The sequence below is a fragment of the Triticum dicoccoides genome, chromosome 1A, assembly GCF_002162155.2.
Source record: "Triticum dicoccoides isolate Atlit2015 ecotype Zavitan chromosome 1A, WEW_v2.0, whole genome shotgun sequence".
NCBI classification, from domain to species: Eukaryota; Viridiplantae; Streptophyta; class Magnoliopsida; order Poales; family Poaceae; genus Triticum; species Triticum dicoccoides.
The window spans coordinates 435615741-435641308 of NC_041380.1; positions in this window are offsets into that span (position 1 = coordinate 435615741).

A 25568-nucleotide genomic window follows, 5' to 3' on the forward strand; every position below is an offset into this window, starting at 1 on the left:
GTTGCATCGCATTGATTGTGTTCTTCCTTGTTTGCCGGTAAATGTCCCCTCTTGGTAGATGCTGCTCCGACGCTATGATCGTTGACACTGATGAAGACTCAATGTTATCTTCAGAAGTGCCAGGCAAGCAAAACCCCCTTGTTCATTCTGATACAAACCCACTCTCTCGCTCCTGCTCTCTTTTACTGCATTAGGACAACAACGATTCAACTGTTACATGCTGCGGTAGTGGAACCCCTTTCCTTTGCATGACCTGTCATTGCCACAGTAAATAGATGAAACCCACTAGCATGAGTAGGAGTTGTTTGAGCCCTGATGTGCCAACTCATTCTTGTCATGCCTGCTATTGCATAGAGTCGTGTCAGGTCTGATTCATCGGGAATGAATCGGAGGTGTGTGAACATGTCCTACTGTTGAGAGCTAAATGTGTGAACACGATTTGGTAAAGGTAGCGGTGAGAGGCCTTGTAGGAGTACATGGTGGGTTGTCTCATTGAAGCCGTCCTTAGGAACTGAGTTCTGTGTTTGTGATCCATGAAACATTTACTACCATGCTTTGGGCCCGAAACCAATGGACCCTCTTGGCTTCTTAATCACCCTAGTACTATGTCCAGGACTTGCAACTAGTTTCCGGTGTTTGTAGGTTATGTGTTGGCGGCGGTGCGTAGCACTGACCCTAGGGGTGGGCTATGATGCGATAGATACACCGTGGCACGGTGTACCGGGCGCCCGTTTGGTGTCTCGAGAGCCCTATTCACATCGTTCGGGGCCGTATGTGGAAACCTCGGCCAGACTTCCTGCGGATGGAACCTGGATAGGCGATAAACCTGGACTAGAGACTTGAGTGTTTAGGTTGGCCGTGGCCGACACCCTCGTTGGGCTTCCGCCTGAAGGTTGTCGAGTACATGTCGTTTAAACGGCGGTAAGTGGTGAGAGCGTGTGTGAAGAAGTACACCCCTGCAGGGTTAACATCATCTATTCGAATAGCCGTGTCCGCGGTAATGGACTTCTGGGTTGCCTATAACAGTTCATAGACAAGTGAAAGTGGATACTTTAAAACTCGCAACACAAGTGTGAGTGCTATGGATGGCCTTCTCGTAGGGAGACGGGAGCGGTTCCATAGCGGTGTATTGAATGGTGAATATGTGGACTCGTGTGCACCACCTCAAAAGAGTTGCTTACAGTCGTAGTTCAGGTTAGCCACTGAGTCAAAGCTGGCTTGCTGCAGTTGAACTCCACCCCCCTTGTTGATACTGATGCATATGTAGCTAGTTCTGATGTAAGTCTTGCTGAGTACCTTTGTACTCACGTTTACTTAATTTATGTTTTTGAAGATAGATTTCAGTCTCGCTAGTAGTTCCGTGTGGACTTTGACGTTAGCTTGATACCTCAGGTACGATCTTGTGCCCTCGGCAGGATCTATTAGATAGTCAGGCTTCTTAGCCTTTTTCCATTTGTAGATGTCTGTACTCAGACATGTTAAGCTACCGCTTGTGTCTTGATTTTTATGCTATGATTGTTGGGTCATGAGACCCATGTTTGTAACATCTCGCTCCTCGGAGCCTAATGAATAAATACTTGAGTTGTAGAGTTATGTTGTGATGCCATGTTGTATTTACACATATCGAGCATATTGTGTGTATGATTGAAATGCTTGGTGTGTGTGGGATCCGACAATCTAGTTGTTTATCCTTGGCAGCCTCTCTTATGGGGAAATGTAGTCTAGTGCTTCCGTGAGCCATAGTAGTCCGCTACAGCCCGGTTCACCGAAGTCCTGCTAGCCCAGCACTACTTCTCAGGGCACTTGACTGGCCGGCATGTGTTTCAGTTTGTTCATGTGTCTGTCCCTTCGGGGAAATGTCACGCGGTGACATCCGGAGTCCTACCTAGCCTGCTACAGCCCGGGTTCCCGGCGTCCTGTTAGCCCAGTGCTACAGCCCGGATTCACACACTGCTGACCGACATGCTCGATGTGAATCATGTATGCCTATCCCCATAGGTTAGTGCCGCTTTGGGTTCACGACTAGCCATGTCGGCCCGGGTTCTCTGTCATATGGATGCTACTGACACTATCATATACGTGAGCCAAAAGGCGCAAACGGTCCCGGGCCATGGTAAGGCAACACCCGTGGGAATACCGTGCGTGAGGCCGCAAAGTGATATGATGTGTTACCGGCTAGATCAGTGTGACTTGGAATCGGGTCCTGACATATATATATATATATATATATATATATCCAATAGCAGTGTAGTGCTTCTTCAGAGTTTTCAATAATTTCTCTTCTTCTTACTCTGAAAGGTTAGCACTAATAATAACAGGATATATCTTCTTTTCATCAAGATAAGCATATTTAAGAGTATTAGGTAATGGTTTAAGCTCAAACACGGGATAACTCTTGGGTGGAGGAGGATCCCCTAGAATTTCAACAGGAAAGTTGTGCTTCAAAATAGGTCCCTGTTTAAAGAATACTTCACCTATTTCCCTTCTTTCATTCATAAACATATCAGTTTCATGGTCTAGCAAATATTGTTCTAAAGGATCATTAGGAGGCACGACAATAGAAGCAAGACCAATAATTTCATCTTTACTAGGAAATTAATTATCATGGGGTTATCTACGAAATTTAGCAAAATTAAAATCATGAGACATATCCCCTAAACCAAGAGTAACGATATTCTTTTTGCAGTCTATCTTAGCATTAACAGTTTTCAAGAAGGGTCTACCAAATATAATGGGACAAAAGTCATCTTGTGGGGAACCAAGAAAAAGTAAATCAGTAGAATATTTAACTTTTCCACACAATACTTCAATATCTCTAACAATCCCGATTGGTGAAATAGTATCTCTATTGGCAAGCTTAATTGTAACATCAATACCTTCTATCTCAGCAGGTGCAATATCATGCATAATTTCTTTGTATAAGGAATGAGGTATTGCACTCGCACTAGCACCCATGTCACATAAGCCATGATAGCAATGATCTCCTATTTTAACGGAAACAATAGGCATGCCTACAACAGGTCTATCTTTATTTTTAGTATCGGGTCTAGCAATACTAGCAGCTTCATCACAGAAGTAAATAACATGCCCATCAATATTATCGACCAAGAGATCTTTAACCATAGCAATACTAGGTTCAACTTTAATTTGCTCAGGGGGTGTAGGTGTTCTAGCATTACTCTTATGAACCACAGTTGAAGCTTTAGCATGATCCTTTATTCTAATAGGGAAAGGTGGTTTCTCAATATAAGCGGTAGGAACAATAGGATCAACATTATAAGTGATAGTCTTTTCTTCAACTTTAATAGGTTCAACTACTTTTACTCAATGGGAGGATGGTATTTAAACCACTTCTCCTCAGGGAGATCAACATGAGTAGCAAATGATTCACAGAAAGAAGCTACTATCTTAGAGTCAAGTCCATATTTAGTGCTAAATTCACAAAAAGCATCGGTATCCATAAAAGATTTAACACAATTAAACTTAGGTGTTATACCTGACTCCTTACCTTCGTCGAGTTCCCAATCTTCAGAGTTGCTTTCAGTTCTTTCCAATAAATCCCATCTGAATTCAATAGCCTTCATCATAAAAGAACCAGAACAAGAAGTATCGAGCATGGAGCGATTATTGAGAGAAAGCCAAGCATAAAATTTTTGAATAATAATTTCTCTTGAGAGCTCCTGATTGGGGCATGAATATAACATTGACTTAAGCCTCCCCCAAGCTTGAGCGATACTTTCTCCTTCGTGTGGCCAAAAATTATATATATAATTATGATCATGATGAACCAGATGTATAGTGTAAAACTTCTGATGAAATTCCAATTTCAATCGGTTGTAGTTCCATGATCCAATATCATCACATAGCCTAAACCATGTCAATTCCTTTCCCTTCAAAGATAAAGGGAAGACCTTCTTTTTGATAACATCCTCGGGCATACCTGCAAGCTTAACTAATCCACAAACTTCATCCACATAGATTAGGTGCATATCGGGATGTAATGTTCCATCTCCTGTAAAAGGATTAGCAAGCAGTTTCTCTCATACCCGAAGGAATTTCAAAGTAAACATTTTTAGTAGGTTCAGTAGGTTGAGGAGAAACTCTTTGCTCTACTGGTCAAGGTGAAGATACCCGGAACAAGCCCCTCAAATGATTATTTTCCATAGTAACAAGTGACAGTAAATTTCAGCACACTATATATTTTTTTCCTTACCAAATTCCACCTACCAAAGGCGCTTCACTCCCCGGCAATGACGCCAGAAAAGAGTCTTGATGACCCACAAGTACAGGTGATATATTGTAGTCCTTTCGATAAGTAAGAGTGTCGAACCCAACGAGGAGCAGAAGGAAATGACAAGCAGTTTTCAGTAAGGTATTCTCTGCAAGCACTAAAATTATCGGTAACAGATAGTTTTGTGATAAGGTAATTCATAACGAGTAACAAGTAACAAAAGTAAACAAGGTGAAGAAAGGTGGCCTAATCCTTTTTGTAGCAAAGGACAAGCCTGGACAAACTCTTATATAAAGGAAAGCGCTCCCGACGACACATGGGAATTATCGTCAAGCTAGTTTTCATCAAGCTCATTTGGTTCACGTTCATTACTTTGATAATTTGATATGTGGGTGGACCGGTGCTTGGGTACCGCCCTTCCTTGGACATGCCACTTAGGATTAACCCCCTCCCCCTCCTCCCCCCGCAAGCATCCGCAACTACGAAAGAAGAATTAAGGTAAACCTAACCATAGCATGAAACATATGGATCCAAATCAGCCCCTTACGAAGCAACGCATAAACTAGGGTTTAAGTGTCTGTCACTCAAGCAACCCATCATCTACTTATTACTTCCCAATGCCTTCCCCTTGGCCCAAACAATGGTGAAGTGTCATGTAGTCGACGTTCACATAACATTAATAGAGGAAAGACAACATACATCTCATCAAAATACAAACGAATACCAAATTCACATGACTACTTATAGAAAGAGTTCTACCATGTCCTCAGGAACAAACATAACTACTCACAAATCATATTAATGTTCATAATCAGAGGGGTATTAATATGCATAAAGGATCTGAACATATAATCTTCCACCGAATAAACCGATTAGCATCAACTACAAAGAGTAATCAACACTACTAGCAACCCACAGGTACCAATCTAAGGATTTGAGACAAAGATCGGATACAAGACCTTGACTAGCCGACCCAACAAGCCGGCCATTCGTCCAGGAGGTGCGAGGGGCAATATAAAAGAAACTCCATCTTGTTATCCTCGATGGCAACGATGCAATACATGCCTTGCTGCCCCTTCTGGCACTAGGTAAGGACACCGCAAGATCGAACCCAAAGCTAAGCACTTCTCCCATGGCAAGAACTACCAATCTAGTTGGCCAAACCAAATGGATAATTCGAAGAGACTTGCAAAGATAACCAATCATACATAAAAGAATTCAGAGAAGATTCAAATATTATTCATAGATAGACTTGATCATAAACCCACATTTCATCGGTCTCAACAAACACACCGCAAAAAGAAGATTACATCGAATAGATCTCCATGAGAGAGGGGGAGAACTTTGTATTGAGATTCAAAGAGAGAGAAGAAGCCATCTAGCTACTAACTATGGAACCGAAGGTCTGAGGTAAACTACTCACACTTCATCGGAGAGGCTATGATGATGTAGAAGCCCTCCGTGATGACGGCCCTCTTCCGGTGGAGCTCCAGAACATGCCCCAAGATGGGATCTCATGGATACAGAAAGTTGCGGTGGTGGAATTAGGTTTTTGGCTCCTCTTTTGATCGTTTGGGGGTACGTGTGTATATATAGGAAGAAGAAGTATGTCGGAGGAGCAACGAGGGGCCCACGAGGCAGGGGGCGCGCCCCAGGGGGGCGCCCCCACCCTCGTGACCGCCTCTTTTGTTCCTTGGAGCAGGGTCCAAGTCTCCTGGATCACGTTCGGTGAGAAAATCATGTTCCCGAAGATTTTATTCCATTTGGACTCCATTTGATATTCCGTTTCTTCGAAACACTAAAATAGGCGAAAAATAGCAATTCTGGGCTGGGCCTCCGGTTAATAGGTTAGTCCCAAAAATAATATAATAGTGGAAAATAAAGCCCAATATAGTACAAAATAGTAGATAATGTAGCATGGAGCAATCAAAAATTATAAATACGTTGGAGACGTATCACAGGTCGAAGTCAGATACTTGCGACCCTCTCTCCTGCTTTGGGCTGCAGAGCATGGCGGGACATATCAGGGTATGGTGCATGCAGAGACGCATGGTACACTGTGTACACACAGTTTTGCCTGATGAACGAAACCACGGTGCCATCATGATCCTTGCCTTCGGTTATCTCCTGGTTAATCGGATAATTCAGTCCGACAAACAGAGAGCGTGTACCAAGGCTACTTACCAGCCTCCAGTCAATTCCTGAAGGACCAGAGAAGCTGGGATCCTGCTCAAAGACCTTGCAGTGACTGTGATTGTATTCCGCGAAACAACACGTCCGGTACATGCGAACGATCATCAATCTTTCACCATTGTCTGATCGAGCCAGGAACCACCTACAACTACCATGCCGCTTTTCTTTGAAAGGTTTTGGGATTAGGAAGGGTAGGGACACCAGTCGGCATACAAAAAAGGGCTCTTGGTTTAGTCAATTTTAAGAACAACATGTTATGAGCATGAATATTTTTTTAGCAAATGTTGACAGTAATATAAGCAAGCCATCATGATATCATAGGAAAGTAACATACTGTTGTAACAGCCGTTTGTAGCGATGACTGGAGTAGGCCAGCAATACGTCCAGCCATAGAAGGAGTCGACAACGTAAATGAAGCCCTTGTGTTCAATGGCATCAGAGAACCATGGAGGATGTATGATCCTGTGATGGACGTGCAGATTTATCCACTTATCGTAGTGACCTGTTAGATAGGCGAGACCGTGGTTGAAGAATGCAATTAGCTTGAAGTCTTTATAATTCGCAGATCTTGTGGGCACTTGGCAGATTACAACCTTGAGCAAATCAAACTTGGTATCATGTTGGCTACTGTAAGATTCCGAGTATTCTGGGACGCGGTGCCAAAGCAGTGCAGTGTTAATCGAAGGAATGGGGATTAATCGCCGGGTGTAAACCTCCATGAGCATCCAGCTGCCGCGACCATCGACGAGCACCATCCAAGATGTGTTCATGCCGACCCAGTACATACCGTTAATGTAGTTGAGGCTGACGGGGATCGGATCATAGTCAAGGGGGTTGATGCTCGCCACCCTACGATCATTATGCTGCGTGACACGTCGTTTTTGAAGATCAGGCGGCATCAGCAAGCAAGGAGCTGGTTTAAAAAGCTCTGGCCTGAGGGCTTTGAGTAAACGGTACAGCCCCGACGAGCACGCGGCGAGTGGCATGGTACTGAGATTGTCCACACGTGAAACAATGAGCTTGATTACCTCCGTGGGGAGCGAATTCCAGCCACTCTTTTGGCGGACGCTGCTCGGTTCTGCCATTGTTAGTGCTTGGGTTTCGGACAAGGGGGGGAGGCGCCTTAGCGGGGATGGAAGATTGGACGAGATTATGTGCGGACAAAGATGGAGAAGCGAATATGTGTTGCGGGAAGTGGACAGATGATGATTACTATAGCATGCCGCTTGACTTACGAGACACATACCAGCAGCGTAGGGTCATGTCGATGCCAGACAACTTGCTTGAGTGATTACAGTACTGGTACTACCTACAATGCTATGCCCTAACTTGCGTGAGTAGAGTAGTAGAGTAGGACTCTTCTCTACTACTAGCACCGGAGGAGTAGTATATTCTAATCTAAAATAGTTATAAACTTCAATGCCCGAGCATGGAAATACTACGAACCATGCTCAAAGACCGTGTCTACGTGGTGTTTGGACATGGGCAACAACCTCAACACCAACGGTGCAGCTCCCGTCGTACCGTATGTGTTTCTGTCCTTCCTGTTCAAATCATGGTAAAATTCATGTTTCTACTCTGTATCCTAGTACATGATTAGTTGCGAACGACGACTTCTTCCCCGACCTCGGCAACCTCATCCTAGACGACATGGGCGACAACGTCAACGCCGGCAACCAGTGAGATACAGGGTGTAGGAAGCGGTTTGGGAATTTGCATGCCTTTCCAACCAGTGAGATACTCCGTACAAAGTACGACAGAGAAATAACCACAGAGAAGGAAGCTAAAAGTAAACAATCAAACGAGCATTTTTGCTTTAGTTTTGCGTTGAATCGTTTCACAAGCTTGACTAGTTCTGTTTTTCTACTTTTACAAAAACCGCATCGTAATGTTAAAACGTGCATTTGCACGTACATAAGTAATAGTAGTACTCCCTCCGTCTAGGTGTATAAGTCTTCCCTCCTTCTTGGTCATGGTGCACAACCAAACATGACTTATTTACCTGGACGGAGGGAGTAGCACAGTCTGCAAGCATATATCGAGAGAGACGTGTAGTGCGATAGTGGAAGAAAATTACTCATATATGAGACCAGGTCTCACGGTTAGCAGGTGAGACCCATCCTGATGGATGACACGTGGCTTTTAAGTGGGGGGGTGGGTGATGCTTTGTGATTTGTGAATGCCACGTGTCATCCATCAGGATGGGTCTCGCGTGAGACCTGGTCTCATAGAATTCTTTTTCTGTGATAGTATATAGTAAAGTTTGTGCTATATGCACGTACTTGCAAAATGCGTACAAATACACAAGGTTTCCAAACTTTCCCTTTTACATACTTAATTAAGGACGCTAAAAATTCCTGAACATTCAGGATTTATCATTTGCGTCCCAAAACTAATGAGATTGCCTTACGAAACAAAAATTATACTCCTCCTAAAAGCCACGACGCTCGCAGGAGCGCTTGCGGCGCGCCACGCATGCCCTGGTGCGCGGCCGTTTCCCAGCGCACTGACACAACGCCTCTTCCTCAGCCTCGTAACTCGCGAGGTGCTGATTGGCGGCTTGCCGGCGGGCGAGCGCGATCTCACCGTTGTGGTGATCCGGCGCCAACAGGTACTCCTCCTCGCTGGAAGCGTGCACCCGGTCCACGTACCGCCAAGCGTAGATGAGGCGCTTGGGCCTAACTGCACTCAGGGCTTCGGCACGGGCGTCCTCCGCCACCCGCACGACCCTCGCACGAGCCTTCTTCCAAAGAGCCAATTGCCTGACTCTCTCGGACGCGACGTAGGCCTCCCAGGCAGCTTGTTCCGCGATGCGCTTCTCTTCCCCGGCCTTCTTCTCCGCCTCTATTATCACGCGCTCTGCTGGAGGCAAAGCCTCCCACAAGGCGACATCCATTTCTTTCCAAAGCTCCTCAAGGCTGGGGGGCTCGGCTGGCGGCGCGGTGTTCTCCTTGTAGCGGGGAGCCGACGCGTCCTCCGGCACGCGTGCTGGCGAGATTGGGAATGCCAATGCGTCCACCTCGACGCGTCGCTGCAAGGAGCGGAACTCCGACGCGTCCTCCTCGACTAGTGGCGGCAAGGAACAGAAGGGCGACGCGTCGCATAGCAGCGAGGAGCGAAACACCAACGTGTCCTCCTCGACTAGTGGCGGCGAGGAACGGAACGGCGACGTGTGACCGTCCGCACGGTGTAGCAAGGGGCTCCTAGGGCTTGGGAGGGGCGATGCCATGGTGGTCGATGTGAGAGGGAGGGGGAGGAGATAGCGATGAAAATGAACATGAGGGGGAGGAGATAGCGATGTCGTGGGAGGCGCAGTATTTATAGCGAGCAATGGCACACCTACGTAAGATATGGAATGAGCTGCACTGACTTAACTGCTGATCCAGTTGCGTCACTGACATGTGGGCAGACCCCTGTTGGGCCCATATGTCAGTGACCGAATGCACCTGCAGTTAAATAACAGCTACGTGGGCATATTTGTTGGAGTAAATTACGGGAAGCGAAGGGGTGGAAATATTGCTGGTCACAACGGATTGGACGAGCGTGGGGGGAGGAGAGTCATGCATGCAGATTTTTTCACACAGGGGGGAGTGGGGGACCGGCGGAGGGAGAAGGAGAGTTCGGCAGGCATATTGTTTCACACATGGAGAGGAAAGAATTTGGAGATGGACGGGCTTCCTGCAGGTATGGGGAACGGTGCATAATAAGTCATCTTGCATGCCGGGCTAGGTATAGTCTCAAGTCATTAAAAACAAACACGCCCCACACATGTTCATATTTCAAGGTGCACTAAATTATTGCATGCGATGATTAAGGCTGGCCATAATGGTGGTATCTTAGCTGGTATCATGCACACGGGAATAGCAAACATGCTGACGTGGCAAAGAATTAAAGAAGAGAGGGGGGTTAGAGTAACTAGAGTTCATGCATGCATTGGTAAACACATTTTTTTGTGGAGAACGACAGCACTAGTTGAGTACTTTTGCTGACTTCAAAAACTATTCCAGAATGTGTCAACATTCACAATGTCAAATCAATATTTTTACACTCATTATAAAATGTAGTTCTTATACTAGTACTAGTTGAGTACACACTATAATCAGTACTCACTCCGTCTAGGTGAGCAAGTCATCTTAGATTGTGCACTGTGACCAAGGAGGAGGGGAAAACGAGAGATCTTAATGTTTATAATCAATACTCCCTCCGTCTAGGTGAGCAAGTCATCTTAGATTGTGCACTGAGACCAAGGAGGAGGGGAAAACTAGAGATCTTAATGTTTATTTGCTAATTAATAGCATTTCATGCATTGATCTAACCACTGCATGTCGTGTTTGGTAGTCTCAAGTCATTAAAAGCATGCACACCCACATCTCCTATTGGTTGATATGTCAAGAAACAAGAAACGAGGTAGAAGTTAACGCACCGTGCCTAAGACTAGACACAATGGACAGTAACATACACATATCCCTAGACTATGTTACTACCTTCATGGTGGGTAGTAACTTAAGTGTGGTAACATGCAAAGATTCATTTATTATGTTATAGACTCATATTGCATTGGGACATGTGATGTTTCATAACTAGCTAAGTTACTACAATTACCTCTCTCTTCATTAACTCATTGCCACATAAGCAAATCTGCTGAGTTGGACTCGATGTTACCGCTGAAGTTACTCCCACTGTGGCTAGTCTAAGTGTTTTGGGAGTATTGTAGATATTGATATTTTTAGTATAAATTCTGTCATGGGATTTAATTGATGCCTATCAAAGTGTTGACAGGTCTGCTATGCGTGACCTGAAGATGAAAGCGTTGAGCATCTCGAAGTTGATCAACAATCTTCAATTGTCAAAGATTAGCCGTTCGGCCAATAAGGTGGCACACTTAATCGCTAAGTATAGCTTTGACAATAGATTGGATGGTATTCTTGTAAATAACATACCGCCCTGTGTGGTGAATATTATATCGAATAAGTGTACTGGTGTGGCTGGTTAATTAATATAAGGTGGTGTTCAAAAAAAATTGCTTGTCTAGAAAAAGGCAAAAAAATTGCTCATTTATAGTTGGTCGAAGTCTCAAAGGGCGCGACCGCGTGAGGGAGGCGAAGGTCATGGGAGGCGTGACGTTTGACGGAAATAAGTGAAGTTAGATCCACGCGCCGTCATGGCGTGCGAACAAGCAGAAGCTATACCGGTAGGCCTACGATATGGGTCTAGTAGACATGACATCTAGTGGGTCCCACATAGTTCTCGAGAACTCTTTGGGGGCTTGCAGCCGTTTATCCACCAGGCAAGCCTATAACCCCATGCCGTTTGCACGCCCAACTCGTCCCCGTCTTCTACCTTACAACAGTTCTCTCCCAGTCATCCCGTCCTTTCACATTAGTTCGCTCCCAGTTTTTTTTGCGGGGTACAACAATTCAACTTCTCCTAAGCCTCCTCCAAAATCCATGGCCTCACAAATCTCCATGGTCGCTGCTGAGTACCAGGTTAGAGCCATCACCGGCAATCAGTGCATCGCCATCTACACACGTGGATCCGAGACGGTGAAAGCATGGCTTGCTTGCTTCCTACGCATGTTCAACAGTTTCAACGGATGAGTGGGTCGCTGGGCTAGATGTTGAGTACACCACAGTCCTGGGACGAGAGAAGGATCTAAAGGATGAAGAGAGGAAAAAGCCCGCCGTGATCTAGGTTTGCGTACATAACATTTGCTTTGTCTACCACATATGCCATGCCGACGTTGAGTTCCAGGATTTTAAGAACTTCCTCAAGGACAAAAGAGTGAAATTCATTACTGTATGCTTTAAGAACGACAGTGACGTCCTGCGTCGGATAGGTCTAGTTGTAGGCTAGCCCTTCGATCTCCAGAAGGCAAGCCTGGTGTCCTCCTCTCAACCTTCAATGCTGACCCTGGCAGTAGCCATGATTGATCCTTCGTACGCTAAACTGAAGAAACCTCATCACGAGTTTCATCGTGCATGGGAGTCGAAGACATTAGATGAAGATCACATCCTGTACGCAGCAATTGATGCCTACCTTTGTTTCAATATCTACAAGGGTTGGATGAAGAAGCAGAGCCCAGTGTCCTATTCAAGAAAAGAAGCATCGGCGAAGAGGAAGAGGAAGAGGGACGAGGACGAAGTCGAGGACGTGGACTTGGACTCCAAGTAGGTGGCAGTGTCGTTGCTCATGCTGGTTCTACTGTAGTGTCAAGTGGACTAGTTGCTTATTAGTTTATTTCAAGGGTGTGTTGTGCTGAGGCCCTAGCAGGACTATGGGGTTGTTTTGATTGTGACTATCTTTTCCATATGTTGCCACATGATTTTTTCTACATTTGTCACACTTGCCTTACTTGAGTTGCTCAAATTGTTAGCCATACTTTGGCTTGCCTAAGGCAATCTTGCCACACTTTTTGTGTCTATGACATGTGGGGTTCACTGCTCATAAAAAATTCCTTGTCTCAAGTGTGGCTAGAACCAAACACCTACCTAACTTGGTCAAACTTTCCTAAGGTTAGGTGTGGCAAAGTGTGGCAATGTGTGGCTAGGAACCAAATAACCCCTATGTTTATGTTCTTTCTCGTTATTTGAACTCTTTAGTATATACAATAGTACTAGTACTATGTCTTACTACTGTTCTTCTTGCAGTTGGTACTACTGCTCGTATCTTCGTGTTCCTACTGTACTTAATATGGTCGTACTAGTAGTATAATTTGGGTCAGTCGATTTGCGAAAGAAGTTCGACGGAGCAAAGGAAGAAGACGGCAGAAGAGGTGGAAGAAGCCCATCTAGCCACCCAAATTGCTCCTTCAGATTGCAGGATCCACATGGCATTCAAGGTCTCGAAGGTAGATTCCGCATCCGCATCCGGTTTGCGGGCTCGACGCGCGCGAGTACGACTTCCGCCGCGATAGCCACCATGCGCGCCTCCTACGCGCGGGCAGAGACGACAATGACACGCTAGTTCCTCCTTGACGGCGTGCTGGAGCACGCGCTTGTCTTCCTCTTCGTACGCTGCATGCATAGACGCGGCTCCACCAGCTGCTCGCATGCTTGGCAGCACGGCGGCATCGCGAGGAGGGACTGCAGACGACATGAGCGGGCGAACCTTTGGCTTCATGGCACAGGGATGGCGGCGACACGGTGGTGATGGGCAAGAAATTGTTGGCCGGAGCAGGTGGGCGCCGGCATGCGCAACGGCGGCGGCATATTGATGAGTGCGCGTGTGGGAGCTTACTTTAGTTTTATATATAAGGTTGGTCAAACTTAAAAGAAAACCGTACTAGTACACGTAAACATTAGACTTAGGCAGCGCTTTTATTAGTTACTAGCTTATGTTCTTGCCCATTGTGATCGGCCTTAGTACCACGACCACGATACGGAATCCTGTGCAAGCGCGTGAACCGCGGCCGTGCGGTTGATCGAACGGTGCGTCACCGTGTCGCGCTCGAAGGACATCCACCGAACCTTTTTGTGTGTGTGAAAACAATCCTCGAATATTACTGAACTTTTTTTCCTGTGAAAGTTCTTGATGCTGCAATATTTCCATATATTTGAATTTAGCTCCAATTCATGTTTATTTGGATTTGGACGTTTTAGGTGCGCCCTAGTTTTTTTAATACTGATTTTGTGTGTGTGACTGAGAGAGAACGTGTGTATGTGTCCATATGTGTGTTGTGGCGGAAGGGCAATGTGGAGACGGTGTGCGTGTGATACATACATAGAGAGGTGCGAATGTGCAAATGATCGTGCATGAGTGAGACATAGACAGATGCCGATATGTTGTGTATACATGAGAGAACGGTCTTCTAGTTTACTTGTGTGTTTGTGTGTGTGTGTGAGAGATAGAGAGAGACAGAGAGAGAGAGGGAGAGAGAGAGGGGAGCATCCGTAACACAACAACCATCTCTCTCGATTCGTCCATCCCTCGCACGGTCACATGCAACACATGCATCAATGCGCACATTTTGACACCCTCACCCGGCACCAGCCCACCTCAAGGCCCACACAATCTCTTCATGAATACCCATTTATCTCCTTAGCTTTGTTTTCTCTCAATATCTGACACACACACACACACACACACACAGAGACACATGCAGCACAACACACGCACACACACACACACACTCCCCCGAGCAAACAATTCATCCCCATCCAAGGTTATTCTGCGACCACTCTCGCTTGTGCTTCTTTGCGCCCCAACATGCACAACACCTCAATTTTCAAAGAGGGCAATGAGCAGATCAAAGACAGCGACCACACCGTGCTAGAGAATGCGGGGTCATTTGGAAGCAGGGTGATGTGACGACAGCTGACTGACTCCTCCCCCCACCCTCTCTCTCTTGCACAAAATTACCAATCCCTCTCTCCCCCGCACAAAATTGTCAATCCCTCAACCCACGAGACCCTTCCCCTCTCGTCCATGTTTTTCCTGCTCTCTCATCAAACATGTTGTCTCTTCTCCTTCCACATATACAGAATCCAGATGCACACGCATCCCATGTATATTACATGTATGCATCTTTCTCACAGACCTAACTTCTTCCTCTCTCTTTCTCTCTCTATCTCTCTCTCTGTCTCATTAGGTTTGTCTCCTACTCTCTCGTCCACATACAAACAATCTTTCCCTCCCTATATGCTCCATCTTCAAAAGCTCTCTCTGCATGTTTCATTCACACATTGGGATATGTCAAAATGTTGCTTCTATAACGGCTGATGTAGAGTTATGGTTGTTCTTGTTGCATCCTACAAAGTAATAACTATGAAATGCATTTAGATTCTCATTTGACTGGGATTATGTGAGTTTGAGCATGTTGTGAAGTACTATAGACCTTGTATACATCTTGGGATTCGACAATGATTGTAACTATTGAATTGTATAGACCATTACATTCGAAGTCAATAGTCTAATATATTTATTTCACAATTTCAACAAATGATTAGTTCACTACAAACTAAGAAAACAAATGTGTACTCCCTCTGTTTTTATTTAAGTCCGCGTATTAGCATTGGTCAAAGTGAAGTTTGGTAAACTCTCAGAAAGCTTATAACAAAAAATATTAACATATAAAATAACAAATAAATACCATTAGATTCATTATTGAATGTACTTTCACATCATACATATTTGTTATGGTAAATGTTTATATTTTTCTATAAACTTGGTCAAACTTTAGGAAGTTTGACTTCGGTCAAACCTAATATGCAGAGTTTACTACTACTACTCGCTAGTTGCTTAGCCGAATCACTCAACACGCCACATGGGGAGTCCAGTGTCACAAAATTTCGAGGTCGGCGGTAAAATCTCCCGCGACCCTGATTCGAGAAGTGGGAAGTTACCATCATAGCCTTCGGAACAGGCCTACGGATGACGCTTGGTAGGGGGCTGTTTTTGTAACTTCAGGTTCACCCTACCCAACCAACCCCACCCCGGCACCCAGAGTAGTACACCTGAATACTCCCCAATTTCTATCCCCGCCGCAAAATAGACTTCTCCACGGCACCGCAACCTTCATGCTCCTCCCCTTTCCATTGGCGCACTCGTCCACCGCAGCGCATCTGCCTAATCGACGACCTCGTACGCCGCACTGGAGCCGGTCCACCGTCGTCGTCGTACACGGAGCCTCTTCCCCGACATCGTCTTCCACGGTCTCGTATCTACTTCCCGAAAGCCGACGCCAAGCGCAGAAGTACCACCCTCATGGACAATGAACTGACTCCCATTGCCGACCATGACTCACAGAGGCCGCCGCGACCATCGTTCTCCTCCTCGATTGGTAATGTGTGTATCGAATCACTTAGCAGTACATGTGCAGTTCCAATTTTGTTCATACCTACCCTTCAAATTTCTTGGGTGCTATTGTTCCCGTAAAAGTAATTGGTTATATCCTCCATTGTCCAACAGAATATCAGCTTGTAATTGTGCGTCGCTCTTGTATCGCGCTGTGCTTGGGTAGGTTTTTCATCTGCAACCAGTAGTGTGGCAAATGATGGAAAGGTTTCTAGAACTAGCAAAATGCCCATGCATTGCATGCATCAAGATGCATTTGGGTGAGTAGTTTATCTTGTTGGAGATGCTCTAACATGGCAGACGAGTGCTTTAATGTTGCCCACAATATGCGCGAGTATTACTAGTAGTATATTTTTATTGCCATGTTGAGATTTTAAAACCACGAGTGCAAACATGCAGAGGAGCAACGAAGATCAAACATGGGATATTCGGGACATCTTCAAGGAGCATGGAAAGTTAAATAGGAGCTGCACCGAACCTGTAAAATGAGCTTTGGTAAGTAAAACCCTTTCAATTACTTCTGTGTAGCCTCGTGTTCTTCGATCTGTATATGTTCCAGTTTCTGTTTCTCTTAAGCATGGTGTTCTTCGATGTGTAATAAGCAGAGTCTTAATCGTCCTAATGCTTTCGTTTTTAGCTTGATGTAGGAAGTGGGTGTTCTCACCTTGTAGTCTGTTTTTTTATTTATTCCTTTTGAATTCACTTCTTCGAGTTCTGTTTATCTGGCTTATACTAAATGGATCTAGGTTGCTCTGAGTATTGATCTAAAAAAGAAGTAACTTCATGTCAGGATGCAGTTCCTGTGAGGAGGGAAGTATGATCAACCTCGAGATCATGTTTCCAAAATGAGGCTGGATTACACACAAGGTGCCAGTTCCAAAATGATGCTGGATTAGACACAAGGTGCAAATTCCCAGATGATGCTGGATTACACACAAGCCAGGTGGAGTCGTCAGCTGTTCGTGTCCTCGTGGTATTAGTAAAGGCTGAAAGAAAGCGTGCAACAGCCCTTGAAAATGTAGCTGAGTTCCCGAAGAAGCATACACATAGCTACTAGTACATGGAGAGCACCGGGATGATGAAGAGCACCAGGATCAGCTAGAGAAGTCAACTAGAGCGAAATCAACTACAGAAGTTATTTTTGGAAGGAAACACATCTGATGGACTTGGACCCCACATCAGAAGATACGGGAGTTGCCCACGAGGGTGGGGGGCGCGCCCACCCCCTAGGGCGCGCCCCCTGCCTCGTGGGGCCCCCATGGCTGCCCTGACGTGCTTCTTCTGCATATATAACTCCATATACCCTAAAACTTCCAGAACAGGGATTAGATTGGGAGTTCCGCCGCCGCAAGCCTCTGTAGCCACCAAAAGTCAATCGGGACCCTGTTCGGGCACCCTGCCGAAGGGGGGATCCCTCACCGGTGGACATCTTCATCATCCCGGTGCTCTCCATGACGAGGAGGGAGTAGTTCTCCCTCGAGGCTGATCCCAGTGCTCTCAATGTACCAGTAGCTATGTGTATGCTTCTTCAGGAACTCAGCTACATTCGGGCTGACGCACGCTTTCTTTCAGCATTTACTAGAGCCACGAGGACACGAACAGTTGATGACTCCACACTACAAAAAAAACACATCCATGACATTTTGGGCCGAACGAAATTTTTTCTGTCATACATATGACACTTCTATGACGATAATTGTGACAAAACCCAGTATCATCATAGATGTGGTGGGATCCTACTTCTATGACAAAAAATCATGACAGAAAATGGGCTTTTCGTCCTAGGCGGGCCGGAGACGCAGTTGCATGACATTCTTTGGGTCGTCCATGACGGAAAGAACCGTGGTAGAAGCATGGGGGAGGAAAATTTCGAGGAGTTCTCGGTTACGGTGGGAGGTCGGGGGCCGAGCGATGCGCGATTCTCTCGTACACGTATGCGTGTGTGTGTGTGAGGCGTTGGCTCTAACTGAACCCGAGCGAGGCGTTGGGCTCTAACTAAACCCGAGCGATTGCACTGCAGGCTACGCGTTACTGAACCCGAGCGATCGATCGATGGCTGTTAACTGAACCCGCTCGAGCGATTCCTTCGCTACCGCTGCTAACTGAAGCTGATCGATGCTGCCTCTGGATGAACAGTGAGTGTTGCCGGGGTGGTTGGATGAACAGTTCCCGGTGGGGGTGGACGAACAGGACCTATGGTGTTGCATCTGGATGAACATGACCCCGATCGATCGAGCCGATTGGGGCTGGATGAACAGGACCACCCCGTTGAGGGCAGGATGAACAGTAGACGATGGAGGGCAGGATGAACAGTAGCCCGTGGAGGGGTGGTTGAATAGGAGCCTGTGAAGAGGGCTGGTTGAACAGTAGCCAGTGGAGTAGCGCGCGGTGGAGGCTGGATGAACAGGAGCCCGTGGATGAACAGTCGTAGGTGGAGGCTGGAGGAGGTCGACGGTGGATGAACAGTAGCTCGTGGAGGCTGGAGGGGGACGACGGTGGAGATGAATAGTATCCTGTGGAGTCCCATTTTGCGGTATGCCACACCCCTCCTGATGAACAGGACCCTCGTTTCGACCATAGCGCTCCAACACAAGTCTGTTTCCTCCGTTTTGCGGTACGCCACACCCCTCTAGATCAACAGGACCCCGTTTCGACCATAGAAGGTCCGTTTCCTCCGTTTTGCGGTACGCCAGACCCCTCCCGATGAACAGGATCCCGTTTCGAACATGGCCGGTCGAACACAAGGCCGTTTCCTCCGTTCTGAGGTACGCCGGGCCTCGTTTCCATCGCCTGTTCCGTCCAAGCCCTCCCGATGAACACGACGCATTCCGTTTCCTCCCCATGAACACGACGACGACGATGTTTCTCCATTCCGACCCAGCCATGTACACGAGCCCTGGCCGCACGTATGCGCGAGTAGGCGTTCGAGACCCCACCCGTATGTACACATATGTGGCCGTATTTTCATTCTTGCACCCTGGCCTCTGTATGTACGTGTAAATGCTACGTGCGCACCTCTACTACGACACGTGCGTGCTTCTACATCGACCAGTATGTACGTACACGTTCGCGACCAGAATGACAACGCTATGTACGCTTCGACCAGGTGGGTCCCGACTGTCAGGCACCTCCTTGCCTGCGAAGATGTAGCTGGTCGGTCCCAGCAGTCAGGGGGCGAATCATTTATTTTTGCCCGGACGCACTTCCTTGCATGTGAAGATGTAGCTGGTGGGTCCCAGCAGTCAGGGGGGCAAAATAAGGTGGCCCGTCCGGTGGGTCCGGCTGTTAGGTGGAGGAATAATTATTTTACACTTAATAAGGAGGCACTTCCTTGCTGTGGCCGTGGACCCAGCTGTCAGCCTCTCCACGTATAGTCCACGTCCGATGGAAGCCGTTCCTTGACCATGTTGACCACGCCGCGCCGAGAGCACCAGGGCGGTGGACGACAGCAAGGCCTAGGAAGGGGATGACGCGGAGCCGGGGAAGATGCGGCAGTGGATGCCCACGCGTAGAGGAGTACGAGGGTTCACTGGTTCGCTGCGGTGTGAGGCTGCCGTCGCTGCAGAATAACAAGGGGTGTGGGTGAGTAGAGGGATGGCCTGGCCAGCGGTGGGAGTAGTAGGGGGCGGTGAGGCCTCCGCCGCATCGCAGCCGGCCACGGGAGGTAGGAGCACGAGGCACGACCGGCGCTGGTTTGGGCGGCTGGAGCAAGAAGACCAGAGGTTGAAGAAGCACTACGGCCGTTGGATGGACATTGTACGGTCACTGGAGCTAGAATCGTGCATATTGACTAAGTTGACAAATCCCTCCTTCCCCATCAACTTAGTAGGCCCACAAGTCAGCCTCCCACCAAGGCGTGTCCCAGCTAGCAGGGGGTATTCATTTTTTTTGAGCGTAATAAGGAGGCACTTCCTTGTGTGCGAAGATATAGCTGGTGGGTCCGAGCTGTCAGCGGCGGTAACGTTTTTTTCGCGAAATACAGAGGCCCTTTCGCTGGGTCCCTGATGTCAGGTGGAGGAATCATTATTTTGCGCGTAATAAGGAGGCATTTACTTGCGTGCGGCAGTGGACCCAGCTGTCGGCCTCTCCACGTACAGTCCACTTCAGATGCATGTCGGTCGTTGACCATGTTGACCAAGCCGCGCCAAGAGCACCAGGGCGGTGGACGACGGCAAGGCCTAGGAAGGGAACGACACAGAGGCAGGGAAGACTCGACAGTTGTTTCCCACGCGGAGGGGAGTACGACTGTAAAAGGGTTTATTGGTTCATCTGCTGTCGCCGGAGAATAACAACAGGTGTGGGTGAGTAGAGGGATGGCTATGCCAGCAATGGGAGTACGGTGGGGCGGTGAGGCATGTGCGGCAGCAGAGCCGGCCGCGGGGAGGAGGGAGCAGGCAGTCGCGCCAGCGCCTGTTTGGGCGGCTGGAGCAAGAAGAGCAGAGCTTGAAGAAGCACGACGGCCGTTGGATGGCCATCCAACAGTCAATACTTGTGCGTCAACCTTTTTTTAGGAAAGCCTCAAATCTGTGGAAAACATCATACAACCCATCTGCCATTATTTCTAATAATTTACAGCCCATTTTCTAATTATTAATGTTTTTTTGGAGCCCATATTCTTTTTGTTAGCATTACAGCCCATATTGTGGCCACGGTTAAAAAATTATACGAAATTTTGCATATTTCGGTGCGGTCCGAACTGTTTTTAATCCCAAAATTTCGACTCACATTCAAGCTGATTTCAAAAATAAATGTATATCAATATAAAATCCAACAAATTCTCCATGCATAAAAATTAATGTAATTTGAAATCTCGAAATGAAGAAAAGATATTTGAAACTAATTGCTGGTTTGATGTGTTTTAAAAATGTACAGCCCATTTCTCATTACTGATGGGCCATTTTCTCGGCCAGCCAAATGAAAGCTCTCCTCATCTTGAAAGATTTGCAGCCCAACAGGCCTGACAATGCGACTTACTTGGCAAATCACAAAAAAACAGGGCTGTGGCCGTGGACCCAGCTGTCAGCCTCTCCACATACAGTACTCTTCCGATGGAATGTCATTGACCATGTTGACCACGCCGCGCCGAGAGCACCAAGGTGGTGGACGATGGCGAGGCCTAGGAAGGGGACGACGCGGAGCCGGGGAGGACGCGACAGTGGATGCCCACGCGGAGAGGAGTACGTGGGTTCACTAGTTCGGCTACGGTGTGAGGCTGCCGTCACCACAGGGCCTAGCTAGCGGTGGGAGTAGTAGGGGGCGATGAGGCCTCATCGGCAGCACAGCCGGCCACGGAAGGAGCAGGCGATCTCCCCGACGCTGTTTTGGGCGGGTGGTGCAAGAAGTGCAGCGATTGAAGAAGCAGCAGGACCGTTCGATTCAAATCCAACGGTTACTGCTGCTAGATTTGTTTGTTGACTAAGTTGACAAGCCCTGCGTACGCGTCAACTTAGTAGGCCCACAGGTCAGCCTTCCAACCGGTGCACCCCAGATGTCAGTGGGAGGAATCATTTTTTCGCGTAATAAGGAGGCAGTTGATTGCGTGCGGCCAGGCCAGCGGAGGGAGTAGGGTGGGTCGGGGAAGCCTGCACGGCATCACAGCGGGCCACAAGAGGAGGGAGCAGGCAGTCCCGCCGGCGCTAGTTTAGGCGCCTGGATCAGGAAGATCAAAGATTGAAGAAGCACGTCGGCATTGGATGGACATCCAACACTAACTAGTGTGAGAATCGTGTGTTCACTGACAAAGCCTTGCATAAACAGGTCAGCCTCGAAATCTGTGGCGTGTACAGCCCATTTGCTATTATTTTTATAATTTTTACTCATTTTCTAATTCATATGGAATTTATTGCAGCCCGTTTTCCATTTTTAGAATTGCTGGCCATTTTCTGGTCAGTACCAGGGTCAAAAATTAACTAAATATATGGGAAATTTTGAAAATTTGCAAATTTTTGCTAGGGAACGAAATATTCTTAATCCAAAAATTAATAGCCATACTAAAACAAATTTAAACATAAATTAGTACTATCTCATGTTAAATCCAATGAAAAGATATCATTGAAGAACAAAAACAAAAAAAGAAACTTATATCCCATTTGCTATAATTTTTTGGAATTTTCAACCCCTTTTGATATCATTTTTAACAGATATTGACCATACTCTTAAGCCAGGCCGGAATGCATCCCTCCTCATCTTGAAAGATTTGCAGCCCAGTAATTCGGAGAAAACAAATATGCATAGCTTGGGTATTCTTCAAAAAGAAATACTGGGCTACCTATTTTCCCAAAGAACTGCTGCATGAGCATTTAGCTTTATTTATTTACTAATTTATGTTTGCGGGACCATGAGCATGTACCTGGGCCGGATTCATGTGAGAGCCTCCCTTCCAGTTAATTATGGGCTTCTCTATTGGGCCTTCATCAGTGGGCTGCATGTTATCAACAAGTGGAAAATGTGTTCCGAGTTTCAAAAAAAAATGTGTTCCGTACGATAAATAGTATGCGCTACGTACGGTACGAGGCACTACAGGATCGAACCGTGCAATGACTTCCAAAACATTGTGTTTGTCGTTCCAACAACACATTTATTCAACCAACAGACGAAATATACTACTGATTGTACATTGAAAACAGCAGCAGCAACCAGGGCTGGGGGTGCAACAGAAGCAGTAAGCAGGCCAGAAGAGTGAAGACGCAACTCTCTCTTCCAAACCAAACATCAGCCATCATTACAAAAGGGCTACCAAAAAATAACATGTGTATGCATCAAACTAAATAAAGATCCTACTACACCAAGTGTACGCATCTAACTAACTTGCTCAGTTAGACGTTACTATTTATTAAGCTGTGGAGATTGGCAAACGGCTTGAACCAGATGGGTGCCTGACGGGGGAAACTCCAGCCAGTAGGTTGCTACGTCTTGAGCTTGCGTTGGTTTTTCCCGAAGAGGAAGGGATGATGCAGCAGAGTAGCGTAAGTATTTCCCTCAGTTTTTGAGAACCAATGTATCAATCTAGTAGGAGGCTACGCTGAAGTCTCTCGTACCTGCACAAAACGATAGATATAATATTTAGGGGCTGTTAAGTCCCTAGTAGGAGGCTACTCGCAACCAACGCGATTAGGGGTTGTCAAGCCCTTCACGGTCACTTACGGGAGTGAGATCTGATAGATATAATATTTTTGGTATTTTTGATATAAAGATGCAAAGTAAAAAGTAATCGCAAAGTAAAAAAGCAAAGCAATATTAAAGTGATGGAGATTGATATGATGAGAATAGACCTGGGGCCATAGGTTTCACTAGTGGCTTCTCTCAAGAGCATAAGTGTTCTACGGTGGGTGACCAAATTACTGTAGAGCAATTGACAGAATTGAGCATAGTTATGACAATATCTAGGCATGATCATGTATATAGGCATCACGTCCGCGACAAGTAGACCGAAACAATTCTGCATCTACTACTATTACTGCACTCATCGACCACTATCCAGCATGCATCTATAGTATTAAGTTAAAAACAGAGTAACGCCTTAAGCAAGATGACATGATGTAGAGAGATAAATTCATGCAATATGAAATAAACACCATCTTGTTATCCTCAATGGCAACGCTGCAATATGTGCCTTGCTGCCCCTTCTGTCACTGGGTAAGGACACCGCAAGATCGAACCCAAAGCTAAGCACTTCTCCCATGGCAAGAACTACCAATCTAGTTGGCCAAACCAAACGGATAATTCGAAAAGAGTTGCAAAGATAACCAATCATACATAAAAGAATTCAGAGAAGATTCAAATATTATTCATAGATAGACTTGATCATAAACCCAAAAATCATCGATCTCAACAAACACACCGCAAAAAGAAGATTACATCGAATAGATCTCCACGAGAGAGGGGGAGAACTTTGTATTGAGATTAAAAGAGAGAGAAGAAGCCATCTAGCTACTAACTATGGACCCGAAGGTCTGAGGTAAACTACTCACACTTCATCGGAGAGGCTATGAGGATGTAGAAGCCCTCCGTGATGACGGCCCTCTTCCGGCGGAGCTCCGAAACGGGCCCCAAGACGGGATCTCGTGGATACAGAAAGTTGCGATGGTGGAATTAGGTTTTTGGCTCCTCTTCTGATCGTTTGGGGGTACGTGTGTATATATATGAGGAAGAAGTACCCCGGAGGAGCAACGAGGGGCCCACAAGGCAGGGGGCGCGCCCTAGGGGGGGCGCCCCCCACCCTCGTGACCGCCTCTTTTGTTCCTTGGAGCAGGGTCCAAGTCTCCTGGATCACGTTCGGTGAGAAAATCACGTTCCCGAAGATTTTATTCCGTTTGGACTCCGTTTGATAATCCGTTTCTTCGAAACACTGAAATAGGCAAAAAACAGCAATTCTGGGCTGGGCCTCCGGTTAATAGGTTAGTCCCAAAAATAATATAAAAGTGGAAAATAAAGCCCAATATAGTCCAAAACAGTAGATAATATAGCATGGAGCAATCAAAAATTATAGATACGTTGGAGACGTATCAGGCATCCCCAAGCTTAATTCCTACTCGTCCTCGAGTAGGTAAATGATAAAAGAGAATTTTTGATGCAGAGTGCTACTTGGCATAATTTCAATGCAAATCTTCTTAATTGTGGTATGAATATTCAGATTAGAAAGATTCAAGACAAAAGTTTATATTGACATAAAAATAATAATACTTCAAGCATACTAACAAAGCAATTATGTCTTCTCAAAATAACATGGCCAAAGAAAGTTATCCGTTCAAAATCATATAGTCTGGCTATGCTCTATCTTCACCACACAAAATATTTAAATCATGCACAACCCCAATGACAAGCCAAGCAATTGTTTCATAATCTAACTTTTTCGGAACTTTTTCAATCTTCACGCAATACATGAGCGTGAGCCATGGATATAGCACTATAGGTGGAATAGAATGGTGGTTGTGGAGAAGACAAAAAGGAGAAGATAATCTCACATCAACTAGGCATATCAACGGTCTATGGAGATGCCCATCAATAGATATCAATGTGAGTGAGTAGGGATTGCCATGCAACGGATGCACTAGAGCAATAAGTATATGAAAGCTCAAAAAGAAACTAAGTGGGTGTGCATCCAACTTCCTTGCTCATGCAGACCTAGGGCAATTTGAGGAAGCCCATCATTGGAATATACAAGCCAAGTTCTATAACGAAGGATTCCCACTAGTATATGAAAGTGATAACATGAGAGACACTCTACTATGAAGATCATGGTGCTACTTTGAAGCACAAGTGTGGTAAAAGGATAGTAACATTGTCCCTTCTCTCTTTTTCTCTCATTTTTTTATTTATTTTATTTTATTTTATTTGGGCCTTTCTCTTTTTT